The sequence below is a fragment of the Cyanistes caeruleus genome, chromosome 1, assembly GCF_971803275.1.
Source record: "Cyanistes caeruleus chromosome 1, bCyaCae1.hap1.1, whole genome shotgun sequence".
NCBI classification, from domain to species: domain Eukaryota; kingdom Metazoa; phylum Chordata; class Aves; order Passeriformes; family Paridae; genus Cyanistes; species Cyanistes caeruleus.
In genome coordinates, this window is record NC_141701.1 from 11,544,272 (window position 1) to 11,557,809 (window position 13,538).

The 13,538-nt window shown below is 37.8% G+C and overlaps 1 long non-coding RNA gene across 2 annotated transcripts in view; it reads left to right on the forward strand.

Annotated features, from left to right (window-relative positions):
- Positions 1–12,743, forward strand: part of LOC111925219 (uncharacterized) — a 28,977-nt gene extending 16,234 nt beyond the window's left edge. Inside the window, exons 3-4 of one of the 2 annotated variants that reach the window (XR_002862117.2) lie at positions 6,087–6,124; positions 11,620–12,743. This is a non-coding gene — a long non-coding RNA (uncharacterized LOC111925219). The remainder of the gene's footprint in view (positions 1–6,086; positions 6,125–11,619) is intronic. The other variant, XR_002862118.2, reaches the window with a different exon arrangement.
- The last annotated feature ends 795 nt before the right edge of the window (positions 12,744–13,538 follow it).

The window sequence follows — 13,538 nt, forward strand, 5'->3', positions numbered from 1 at the left end:
TGGAGTTTTCCCTAACCAGAATAGCCCAGCTCAGAAATGGTTGTTGTTATCCTGATTGAAATTTATGATTATCAGTGGCTTTACTTTGTGGGTTTTTTTGTGACTGTACAGCCATCTATCCTGCCTTAACAGACCATGTCCTCTGCTCTCAGGCCTGTGCTTTGGCTCCGTGAAGCATTGCCCTGTAAGGTTTGACGTTCTAATTAGGAACGGCGAAAAAGAACGACACTGACTCTCAAGGGAGTTACAGGAGGAGAATTCCTCTAGTTTATTGCTCTAGGCTTATAGACAGATAAGTGGAAAGTACAGAAAAGAAACTCTTATTGGTTAGCAAAGTGCTACATTACCATCATTGGTCAGTGGGGCTCACCGCCCCCCTGACTCTCTCCTGCAAGGAAAACAAGAGGACAGACAAACAGCACCTGGCAGTTGTTTTCTGTCTCTGAGGATTGTTTTGAAATCCTCCTATGAATTTCCCAGGCTAGCTTCTCAGGCAGGACTGAGAGGCCATGGGCCTGCAGTTTCTGAAAAGCTAGCATCCATAAAGGTTGTATTGAACTTGATCAATAACAAAGCGGTAGCTAAGAGGAGAATTTCGAGAAAGATGCCCCAACCTACCCAGTGATTCAGTGTTGGAGTTCATGGCTCCACTCAGTGGCCCTTTTTTTTTCTTTACAGAATACTTTAACCTGGGTGTGTACCCCTTTTAGAGCTCCCTGATTCCAGCTTCCTTGAGATGATTCCTACTTTCATCTCCTCTGTTATTGTGCTTTCACTGCTTGTATTTCTTTTCCATGGCACTTCTTTCCTTCAGCAAATCTGAAGGGAAGCAGAAGCTCTGAAGCACATTAGCTTTGGCTCATTTAAGTTTTTTCACCTCTGTTCCTTACCCTCCTACGGCTGCAGCTCTGTGCCAAGGGAAGGAGAAGGAGAAGAGTGGGAGGAAGAGCTATTAGCATACACTGGAGCACAGCTGTATTGACATGCTCCAAAGCACTGTGTTATTTTGGCTGAGCAGGCTGGAGCCAAGATGAATGTATTGTTGCATGGCATGGACAGTTAAGATTCTCATCTAACTTCTGAAAAAGCCTGATTCTGTTTGATTTCCACAGCAGCTGTTGTTGTGTGAGCTGCAGAATAATTCAAGATCAGACCAGATACTAAATCAGAGTAACATTGCTAGCTATCCTATTTCTTTACAAAGCAAGGCTGACTCAGAGTGAGTTGAAATCCAGGTCCTGAAAAAAACAAAGTATTTTGAAAATTATTCTCCTTCTAGTCCTTCCAGAAAACTTTGATGCTGAAACATCATGAAAAGTTATAACTTTATAAAAATTTTGCACAATGCTGTGGGAAAGAAAAGGCTGGTCAAAGACTAATCAGCAGGAAAACTCCAAAACCTCTTTTTGGTCTTCATTGCAAAATGTTTGTTAGCAAAGAAATAGAATAAGAGGGAATGTAAGTCATTAAGTTCATGATTCAGATAATTATACAGAGGTGTCCAGAGTCTCTGTGTAAATTTAGATACCACTGGCCTTTGGGTGCTGCTGCAGAAAGCTGCCTCTGCTATAAGTCATGGCTTATCTGTGTGTCCTGTTCAGATTTCTAGGATTTGTTTAGGGAACACTACTACAGATTTTGGTGTGATAGAACTTAGGAGGTAATCTATATCAATTAAATATTCTCAGATACTGCTTACTTCAAAAGTTTACAGAAAGCACAAAAGAAGATAAGGGACTCTGAAAGCTAGAAATAACTCTCACTTTTCTGCATTTGGGCATAAACCATTATTATCTTTTGAAAAATATCTGAAGATGATCTAAACTTAGTTTGAGATCTCAGTCCAAAGGAGGGCAATGTTGTTTTCTTTAGAGACCAGGCCAGCTAGCAAAAGTCTAAGTTTTTAGACTGCTTTCACCAATTCACTTTATCCTAACCCAGGGAGGAAAGCTTAACTACTGTTGTCTTCAATCTTCACAGAAAACACCACCAAAATCATATCATGGTGCCAGCAGTAAAGTATTATGCCACCTTAAAATGGACAGAGACCTTTAGCTGAGTACTGAAGAGATCTTGGGTGGTCATAATTTCAGGTTTCTCTCCATCAAGATTGCAATTCAATGTGTTTTAATGGCTTGTAATTGGTGTGGCAGTTACAGACTATATTGAGCTAAGACTTTATAGAAATATTGTCACATACCTGAAAGCTCACAGATCTTCTGCTTGCATAACACAAGCCCATATTGATTAGGTTTTTTACAGCCCCCAAGTCTTCTTTTGCCCTAAGAGTATCTATGTCAGATGCAGATCCAGAAGAGCTCATTAATGTTAGATCACAATACTGATGATGACCATTTATCAGACACTAGAGCCAGAGCTACAGTATTCCTATTTGAACAGAATCATATTTTACTCCAAAACTAGTCTTCTTTGGTTTATTAAAGTAAGGTTGGCATTATGTGTATTTATTTGTTTTTATGTGACTGCTGAAAAATTTCTATTGGTGATTAATCTTTTGATAATAAAAAATAATTTTGACCTACACTTGGTATAAAAAATGTTGATGTTTTAACTGTATGAAAGATTAAAATGCAAATATTAGTTTAGAACAGCAAATTAACATTTTGATAAAGTGGGATAAGGCACAAGCAACTGCTTTTCAAATGTTTCATTTCAATGATTTCCAGATTGATAGGTATTTAGAACAGATACACAGTAATTTCAGAGGAAATTTAAATATTTTTCTCTTCTATGAAGCTATTTCTGTTTCTCCTTCATGGCCATATTGAAAAGAAGATAATCAAAGAGGTTTACCTATTGCTTTTATTCCTGTTCTGCCAGAGGAACATAGAAATAGACATTACAGAAGACAATCACCACAAAGTCTTGTAATTCTCCACAGATGTATACATTCTAGCATGGTAGCAGCTAAAAGAAAAATTATCTCTAAAAATAACCTTAAAGTGGCTTTGGGTGGATGTGTTTTGCTGCATTAATCTCTTGCAGAGTTTATGTTAACATTAATCTGTTATTTCCATATCAAGAGGCTCAAGCAAATAAAACTGAAAAACATTAGAACACCAAATAAATTGTTTGATTCCATCTTTATGAAGCCATAATACCCTCTTGCCTAGGAAAAAAAACCAGCTTAGAATCCTCTCACACAATTTTTATGGTAGCTCAGGCCACGGGGATACTAAAAATTTACAATCAGATTTATGATATTAAAAATTATCATTAAGATCAAACTGTTAATTGCAACCTTAAATATCCCAGCTACTCCCAAGATGCCTAGTCCTGAAAGAGCACTCTTTAAGGGTCAACTCTTTTTCTAATTAATTCAAAAAAGTCTCCAATGCTTCAAAGAGACAGGCTTTGTCTCTGCAAACATGGGCCCTCTACTTGTTCAGCTATTATTTGAGCTACCTCTTTGGCTTCTTGCCCCCACCCAAGAGAAAAGACTGCACTTTTTTGTCCTGAGAAAACACCTCATAGTCCCTGCTGGGTCCTCTGACATGTTCCTGAACCCACTTACCACATTTCAAATCCTCCTTTCTTTTTAGAAGTCAGTCCTTCTTTGAGTGCAGGGTTGTAGTAAATAACCTCCTGAGGTCTCTTGCAATCAAAATTTCTCCATTATTTTATTATTTTTTTAGGGATGCTTGCATCTATCTCACAAAACTTATCTTTTTGCCAGCTGATTGAAAACTTCGAAAATGTTACTGAAAACAAGACAGAAACATGAAAGTGTAGATGCCTTATTTGTGTATTTTCATAGCATATGCATTTGAATTTCTTTAGAATGTTAACAATTCAGGATTTCCTATAGTGCAATACTTTCGGGAGGTATAATTATTACAACCATGTAATGTTTTTTTATACCTTTAAATTATCCAAATATACTCTGAATGATCACCATAATTCAAGAACTTCTCTGTTTTAGAACAGAGAAACCTTCGTGTCAAGACAGAAAAATCCTAAGAGATTTATTTTGAAGATGAGCATCAAAAACTGTCAGATGTTATGTCATACTTCAGTTGTCTCCTACACAAGTATCTGCAGGTCTTTCTCATGTGATAAAGATGAAAGTGGGTCTGTAGAGTGCAGTAGCTGGAGGTCAGGTAACTAAACCCCCTGAACAGCACTCCAGAACTTCTGTCCATGCAAACAACTCCCCTTTGTGTGAGTCTAAGTACCAAATTAGGACATTTAAATGTAGGTGCCTGAATATGACTGTCCAGTCTCCATGTCTGATCAATTCAGAGCTAAACTGAACTCTAACTCCCTAAACAGAGGCATCTGATGATAATTTTTAATGCTCAGGAGTAGCCAAGTGCTACAGGTGAGATGGGCAGATTTAGCACCGAGTCTGTGGGACCTGTGGCTTCTGGCAAACAAAATGCTTTCCTTTATCTCACAGAATCACAGAATCACACTGAATCACAGAATCAACTAGGCTGGAAAAGACCTCTGAGATCCTCAAGTCCAGCCTATGACCTTACACCTCCTCATCAACTGTGCCATGGCACTGGCCCCATCCAGTCTTTTTTTGAACACATCTCCAATGATGTGCAACTTTTATTGTTAGGAAAATGATCTGAGCCATTAGTTATTCCAGTAAGTGGTGCCTCTGGAATGATTTTGTTCATTCTAATGAAGCACATGTTGGTGCAAACACCTGTAGGGCTCCACCAACCAGACTCCTCACACCTCCACTGACCATAGCAAGAGCTCAGGCAGCATGCACACAAAACTAAATTAAACCCTTCAGATACCCAAATGCAGGTGTCTTAATGTACACTGAATCCCACACTTGATGTCATTTCCCCAGTGAGTGTCTGTCATCTTCCCAAAGCTTATGTCACAGCTGTCCTTAAAAAGTATCTCAAGGAGCATCCTAGCATTCCTTGTGGGAATCATAATCATGGTCATAAGAGAAGTTAAAGAATCAGTTGTAATTTCAGCTTGCTCCAGGACTCTTTCAAGCCCATGAGAGTCCCATGAACTTTAGTTCAAAAATCAAGAGCTACAAGGTCATTTCTTTTTAGAGACCTGTGGATGGATATTAGAAGATATAATTAGTTGCAACTGAAGCATAATGAGTATGGGAGGGAGAAAGAATCTTGCCTGATAACTTGTGTGAGCTCTTAGTCCTTTATAAGGACATGTGTAAAAGCATCACAACTCTTCTGATCTGAGATAAAAATGGAGGAAGCTGTTTCTCATTATTTCTTTCTCTCATGTACTTAACAATAATTACATCCTTTAGTCTAACCTTGCTCTACTCATGGTTGTCAAACTCTTCTAGAAATAACAAAGATAACCACTGCTCAGCATTAATTTTATTCTGGCAATATCTTAAAAATAATATAAAACATAAACCTCTTCCTGCCCTCTTTTTTTTTTTAATGCCTATGGTTAAAATGAGTTTTAGTAGTATTATAACAGATGGTCATGCATAAAATAAAAGTGGAAATTATTGGTACAATGATCTTAAAATTCCATTTTCATTTCTTTATCATAATAAGACAATTATTTTCTTCCCTCTCCCATATTCTGCTCTGTAACCCTGTTTCATCAGCTACAGAGACTAAAAGAAGTAACTATGGTCCCTTTTAAAAATCCTGTCATTTTCATTTGTTCATCTAAGAAATCCCTAAAGATAGACCACCCCTAAAACTTACTGAAAATAACTGTAGCCCAAGCTCTGCTCATGGTAACCAGACCTGAAACAAAAGGAAACCAGACCTGAGACAAAAAGAAAAAAACCTTCACCCATACAATTCAAACCTTTGTTTTACATTAATGGTTTACACCAAATGTAAGGATTCTTACATCTCCATTATTATCTCAAACTTAAACCAACCCATAGCACAGTCAAAGATGACTGCTAAAGGTGACATTAAAAGCTGGCAGGCAAGCCCTGAAGATAAAGGATTATAACTATATTAACTCTCAGGTAAAAGCAGAACTGTTTTTATTTTCTTCTATGTACAGTCCATTATACATTTTAAAGGTATTTTCATGCTCATTTGTTTTATACCATCTATAGCCCTAATTTTAACTATTCACTGTGTACTTTTCAGCCTTACTGTCAAGTTGGAGAGAAAACTGGAGCCACATGGTCAGTACACTTGCTTTATTTCTCTAGTCTGGAAACAGTACAACAAAATTTGTATCTCTTCCTCACTTTCTGATCACTAATACTAACCTTAACCTTAGCTCCAGATTTGATAAGAATTAAAATGATAGCCATTATTTACTGGTGAGGTAGCTTGCCCCTGGCTGGATGCCAGGCACTCACCAAAGCCTCTCTGACACTCCCCTCTACAGCTGCACAGAGGAGAGAAAATATAAGAGTTCATTGAGATAAGGTTTTGATAAAGACCAGGAGAGATCACTTAACAAATACTCATGGGCAAATAGTCAATAGTCATGGACAAAACAGCTTTGAATTAAAGATATTAATGAATTTATTGCTAACAAAATCAGAGCAAGATAATGAGAAGCAAAATAAAACACCTCCCGCCCACCCCTTTCCTCCTTCCCAGCTGTAATTCCTAGCACAAGAAGGCAGGGAATGGGGGTTATGGTCCATTCATCATCCCTAATTTCTCCCACTGCTCAGGGAGAGGAGTCCTTCCCCTGCTCTGCCACAGGGTCCATCCCATGGGAAATAGCTCTCCATGAACTTCTCCAGTGTGAGTCCATCTCACCAGCAGCAGTTCTCTGTGAGCTGCTGCAATGTGAGTCCATGCCATGGGCAGCAATCCTCCCCAAACTGCTGCAGTGTGGGTCACTCTTCCGTGGGTACCAACCCTCAAGGACAGGCTGCTCCAGGGTGGGTTCTGCTCTGCTGTGGGTCTCCTCCATGGACTGCAGCTGGATCTCTCCCTACCATGGACCTCCAGGAGCTGCAGGGACACAGCTGCCCCACCTTGGTCTTCACCATGGCCTTCACCACAGCCTGCAGAGGAAACCCAGCTCTGGTGCTTGTGGCATCTCCTCCCCCTCCTTCTGCACTGACCTGGGTGTCTTGCTTTGCTCCTCCCTGGTCACAACTGCAGCTGTACAAGAACTTTTCTTTTATAAGTTCTTTTAAATTATATTATCACAGACGTATTTCCATCATTTCTAACTTGCCCAGCCTTTACCAGCCACCTTGGAGCCACCAGGGATTGGTTCTGTCAGACATGGGGGAAGTTTCTGGCAGGTTCTCACAGAAGCCACCCCTGTATCCCCCCACTACCAAAACCTGGCCACAAAACCCCAATGCAGCTGGCTAAGCTAATTTTAAATTATTTTACTTTGAACTATTTTACTTTTTTTTACTGGAAATCAGTACAATAATGAGCTACTCTGATTTTAAAAAAATTAACACTAAACTGGCTACGGCTACTTTGCAATCATGAGACATAACCTGAAAGAAAAATATAAAAAATGGGTCTTTTGAAAACACTCTCTACAGTACACCTCCTATCACCTTCAGACAGCAGTTAACAGCCAAGGCTCAGTACATTTTAGGGAAAATGGTGTAAGGGCAACAAATTAACAAATTAACTCTTGTCCATACACCCAGAAACCCCGTATTTAAGACACCAAATGGGGACATATGACTAGATACACATAAAACTGGAAAAGAGCTAGAGAGATAAATAGTATCAACCATGAAACATTGCATAGAAACTGTCATAGATACCAAATATGTTTAAAAGTATTGGAGGAATTATGACATTAAAACCCAAGTTATCTTCGCATTTCCACTTTTATTTTGTTACTCCCTTTCCTTTCACTGGAATGGACTATGGATGGGAGTTTTTTTGTGTTTAACACTCACTGTGAAAGGGGTGGGAAATTTTTGAGTATCAAGAGACAAATATTAATGTCATCATTCAGTCAGGAGTACTGGTAAAACTGGTAAAAAAGATGTTCAGGATTTATTCTACATTTGGTAGGAAGAGGCTGATTAGAAATATGTCTATAAAGGATTTTTACAAAGACTGCCAGTTTTGGAAAAGCTCCCAAACTGATCCAGCATAGGTAGAAACGCTTAAAAATTCTGGGCTGGACAAGCTCTTGAATGCTGCTGTGCTTGAAAGCTTGAAGAGATTTACTTTGGAACCATTGCAAACTGCTTAGAAATTCTGACATCAGGTTTAGCAGAGGGGAAATCAAGGAAGAAGTTTTAATAGACTCATAAACTGTATCTTGTATCTTGTGTGGCAGGCCACTAGTCATGAACATACAATAAAGGTTTCCATGGTCTCAGCATTGAGGTGTGTCATTAGACAGTGAAAAACTTTCAAGATTGTCAATGTATTCCTGTAGGAAGAAACTATCTATTTCCCCAGAGTTGCTAGCAGGATTAGAATTACTTTAGCACCATATATGTATTTTAAAAATCCACTGCAAAGTATTCAGGAAGAATGTTCCACAAAGAACACTGCATAGGAGATTTTTTTTAAGCATATGGCAGAAAGCATATTAGCATGAATAACTTCTATCATTTTCCCCTCCTCCCAGCCTTGAAATTGCTGTGAGGCAAATACAAAGTGTAAATGAAAGTCTAGAAGAGAGGAAAGAAGTAGAATTTGCAAATCAGGGCTGGAAGTTGAAATCCAAGGGTTCCTGAGGACCAGTTTTTTTCTTAAAAAGGTGGTTACTTTTTAGTTGCTTTTACAATAAATGTTCTTGAAATTCAGAAAGTTCTAAGTTATGAATCAATGAAAGGATTTTGGAGTGTATTTGCACATCTCTGTTATTATCCTACTAATACAATTCTTGTGACTGGGGTTTTCAACTTTCTTTGTCATAGAGCTTTGGAAGGTTATATAATTACAAACTGCCTTAGACACCCATATGCAAAGTTAGAATAATAGTGCATCCATTCTGTTATCTGTGGAAGTTGTGAGCAATTTGTGGAGGAAACTGGGTCTATTAATGCTGGAGGCTACCTCAGATATCTGTGTCCACTGCTAACAATAAGAACTCCAGACCCTTTTAATCTTGAAACATCTGAGCACAGAGCATAAGAAATGTTAGAAACCATTTTTATTCTCTCCTCTAGTCTTTGTAATCCCCCTGGGAGGCCCAATAAGGCTATAAACATAATTATCAAAAGTGATTTCATTAAAAAAAAAGGAGATAGCAGATTTCCTGCTCCTCCTCAGTCTCTACTATCAGCAATGTGATGATCCTAATCTCCACATACATTGTTACATCCCTGCACTGATCTGCATGTCATTTCATATAGTCATGAACATCTATTACAGAAAGCATGTTAGGGAAATGTAGCAAGTTTCCTGCAAAATGTTGAAAACTTAGTTCCAGAAAAAGAGCAATCAGAATCCCAAGAGATTTCATCAACTTTATTTCTTTGCCTGATTGAGACCTCAGCTGCACCATTCAGTACTTTTGCTGTCCTGCCTCACTGTCTTCGCCCTTCTTCACCTGAGATGAGAACTCTGTGTGATGCCCAAATCCGTTCTGACTGCATGTGCTCCTGCAGTTTGGAGATTAGAGCAGTCTAAATGGGAGTGATCAGCTCAAATTTTGTGTCAGATTGATGACAAGTTATGATTTCATAGAAAAAGTGGCAGGATGATTTTTTAGACAAAAGGCGAATAGCCAATCGCATGCCAGGTAGGTTGCACAAGGTTTCAAGCCTTCCCTAATAAATGTGCTATGAATGAAAGCCTTCTACTTTGTGAAACTTTCAGGAAAACAAACAATAAGAATAAATTATTAAAGTGTACTTTTTCAATATTTTCACATTCATGGAGGCAAATGAAATAGCTGAAGCAGGTTTTTAACCACTCTGTTCTGTTTCTCAGTCATACTATTGGCATGTTGTTCTATTAGAGTCTATCAGAGAGCCACTGAGATTTATAATTTGGGCTTTTATAACCAGAACAAAGAGGATCTCGTTGAAGATGAAAGAAACATATAGTGGAGAGAATAAGCAGATCCTAGTAATAATTTCAGATGCCAAAAGAGTCTAGCAGCATTCAGCTTTGAAGTGTTCCTGGTCCTCTGGGCTAAGGTCTTAACAAAACAATAAGATAGTTAAATTATCACCTTGCTAAGGCCCAGAGAAAGTAGCACTTTTGGGTATCATCATGTAGACTGAATGATCTAATCCAGGTAAGTAAGAGAAAATGCTGCTGACACAGCAGAACCTTCTTGATCCCTTTTAAAAGGTCCTAGGAGCTGTGGTGAGAAGCTGGAACAGATTTCAGAATGTGTTATCTCTGCTCAGAGACAATCCAGGGACAGTCACTGTCATGCAGGTGATGAGTGGAGAAACACAGCCAAAAAAATTGCGGAAGGATAGATTTTCCAGTTTTAAATGATTTTGAAACACTTCAGTGTGCCAAACTCCTCCCTTGCATTGGTGTTTGGATCCAGCCTTGCCATTAACCTCATCTTTAAGAAAGCTGTGGGATTTTAAATTTCTTACCATACTCACATTTAATGAGCTATTTATCTTTAGTTTTTATTCCATTTCTATTTTCCCACAGTACCAACAGTATATTTTTCATAAATATTGTTATTACCTATTTAGGTTTAAAGAAAATTTATGTAGCTCTTGTCCATCATGGTATTAAATTGAAGTTTCTTAACAGTCTGTAGTACAAAAGTCTAAATAAAAGTTGGTCTAAAATGCTAGTTCCTATGAAATGTTTCTGCAGTCCAGCCCTTATAAGAGTGTCTATTCAGTAGTGATTCCAGATAGATTTTAATTTTAAAGAGAATTTCCTTACAGGTTTTCAAAACAATTGTTTTCCACTATTAAAGAGAGCATGAAATTTTAAAAGCAGAACAAGAAGATGGTTTAGAATGAGGATCAAGAGACAGAGTTTAAATTTGAGAGTGTTTTTTTTTAATAAAGATAAAAAGGGCTACGGAGTTCTCCTGCTTTTACTCATTCTCAAACTCTTTTATAAAGCATGAAGCTAATGCAGAGTGACAAAATACATTTTACCCACAAGACACCAGTTTATTTAGTATACATAATACCTTACATAAGGAAATCCAGATCACCACATTTTTTTGAGCTTTCCACATGAGTAGCTGAATAGTGGTTTTGTTGCAACCTTCCCTCAAAGAGATCAGATTTTTCAGGTCTTAGACTAATTTTCATAGAGGGCAAATTAGAAGGACATCAACAATCAACATAAACACATTAATAAGCCTAAACCAGTGTTTTGGCTGGCAACAATACATGCTGTGGCCTCCAGCAGACACAAAAAGTGGCTTGGTGTCTTGATAGCAAGGTGGCAGACATTGTTTATGTCCAGTCTTGGAGGATTCCCCTGGAATGCAAGCTAAGATTCGCCCGTGAAAGACTGATCTGGAACTACAGAGCACTGCATTTCTTTTTCTCTATTTTAGGTAAATTTAACCAAAACTAAATGGATTTCCCCCAGTATTCACAAACATCTCTAGCCCTAAAGTTGTCATGTCTCCATTCATAGTTTTATAGTCTGTGCCAGTCTGTGTGAAGAGATTGACAAGAAAAGCACCCATCAAAAGTATAATTTTAGTGAACTAAGAGCAGCAAGTACTCTTTTGATCTCATAATGTACTTTCTACCATGACTTTCATGTTCTTTTGCAGAGCTCAAAGAAGGCCTGGATACACCTACTTATTTTGTATAATGTGTGTGACAGGAAGCACACTGTCCTGCACGCTATTTTCCAACAGAATTTGGAACATGGAATCTGAACCATGTCCTCACTAACTCCTGTGCTTGAAGACTTCCAGGACTTCTAGTGAGTCCTTCAAAGAGCTCTTGACTTGCCTGTTCTGGACTGTAGCTCTGATGATACTGTGGTGCACATCTCCCAGGGAAGACTCCTCCTGGATGACATTTAGCATTTTTCTTTTTCTCTTATCTATAAGAAGCAAATTCTGCAGATAAACAAACACCTTTTACCAGTCACACATCCCCATTTATTCTTTCCATGAGTCTGTGCAGACAAGCTCCTCTGGAGCGTATTTGATAATAGTGTGTAACAGGCAATTCTGATCTGTAAATCCTGCATATTCAGGGCTTACTACAACCCACCCACACACCATTACACATTTTCCAAATTTCAGGCCTCATTTTCATGGGTTTTTTTTTGTCACTGTAACCATCATATATATATGTAAATCACCTGCCAAATCTCCTGCCATAATAATGACACCAGTGGGCCACCAAAATTCCCCGTGGAAATGGTAACACCTCAGTTGAGTAATGCTCTTGGAATATTCCTCACAAGATGAAACAAAGGTATCTTCTTTGTTCTGAAAATGCAGATTCAGGACATTTCAGTTGATCAGAGTTCAGCTACTCAAAATTGCATTTTGGAACCTAAATTCTCCTGAACTAAGACTGTACTCACATTGAGACTGAGATAATTTGTCATTACTACCCTTCATCTCATGAGAAGACTTCTTCTTAAATATTTTAAAGAGCTCCACAACAGATGGATAATACTTCTGCATGATCAAAAATGTAGTGTTAAAAAGTGATATTTTTACATTTAATTTTTATATAAGATTGGTGCATTTAATATTGTCAAATTAAATGTCATATCTGGTGGATAAAAATGTTTCTCCTCCTTACAAGCAACTCTTAAAAAGAAAAACAGTTAGGATTCTCCTGACCTGTATATGAATATTTCCTGTTTTATTAGAATTGTGAGCTTTCTGAGCAAGGTCAAAACAAATAAAATTGTTTAATGCTTGCATGGTAATACTAATATAATCAAAATCAAATTTAGTAAAAACCAAGTCATCACAGAATGTTTTGAATTCATCAAAACAACATTTTCTGATTTTCTGCAAAGAAATTTCTGTAAAAAAATCTGACAAGTTATACAAACTGCAGCCTATTAAAAGGAATTTAGCATAAAGGAATCTAGCAAAAAATTACCTGTTTTCTAAATTTTGCTAGAGGTGTTTACATGTACTGCACATATTCTTTCCTCCAAAGATTTGTTTCTAATACTGATTTTGTTTCTATTTATATCACTAGTCCTGATACCCTTATAGATGGAGAACAGTTCACATGAACTTTCCCAAATCTCACAATTCATCTCCAAACTAGAATAACAATAGTGGCTGAAAAAGAAATGAAAAGCCAACCACAGCCTCCATGTAAACATTGTGAAATAGTAACAATTCTCCTCAATCCCTTCTGAATTATTTTTAATGTCACCAGACCACCAGATATAAAACTCATTCTGTCCTGGTATTTATATTACTGCTAAAACTGAGCATCTCCAACTTCTTGGAAGAGAAGTTTTCCACCTTATCTGATTTTGAAAATTACAGGAGAAAGATCTAGAAGAAAATGCACTTTTCTAGTGCTTTTAAAACAAGCAGTAGTTTAAAGCTCAATGACAATAGGACATATCAGAAGATAGCTTTTGTCAGTAGTTCTAAAAGTCATCCAAACTGCAGTTTTCAACCAGAAAAAATCAACCTTTGCAATTCAGTTATGACCATCTTAAAATGTCTTGGACTTCTGATTACTTTTTTTCACTGCT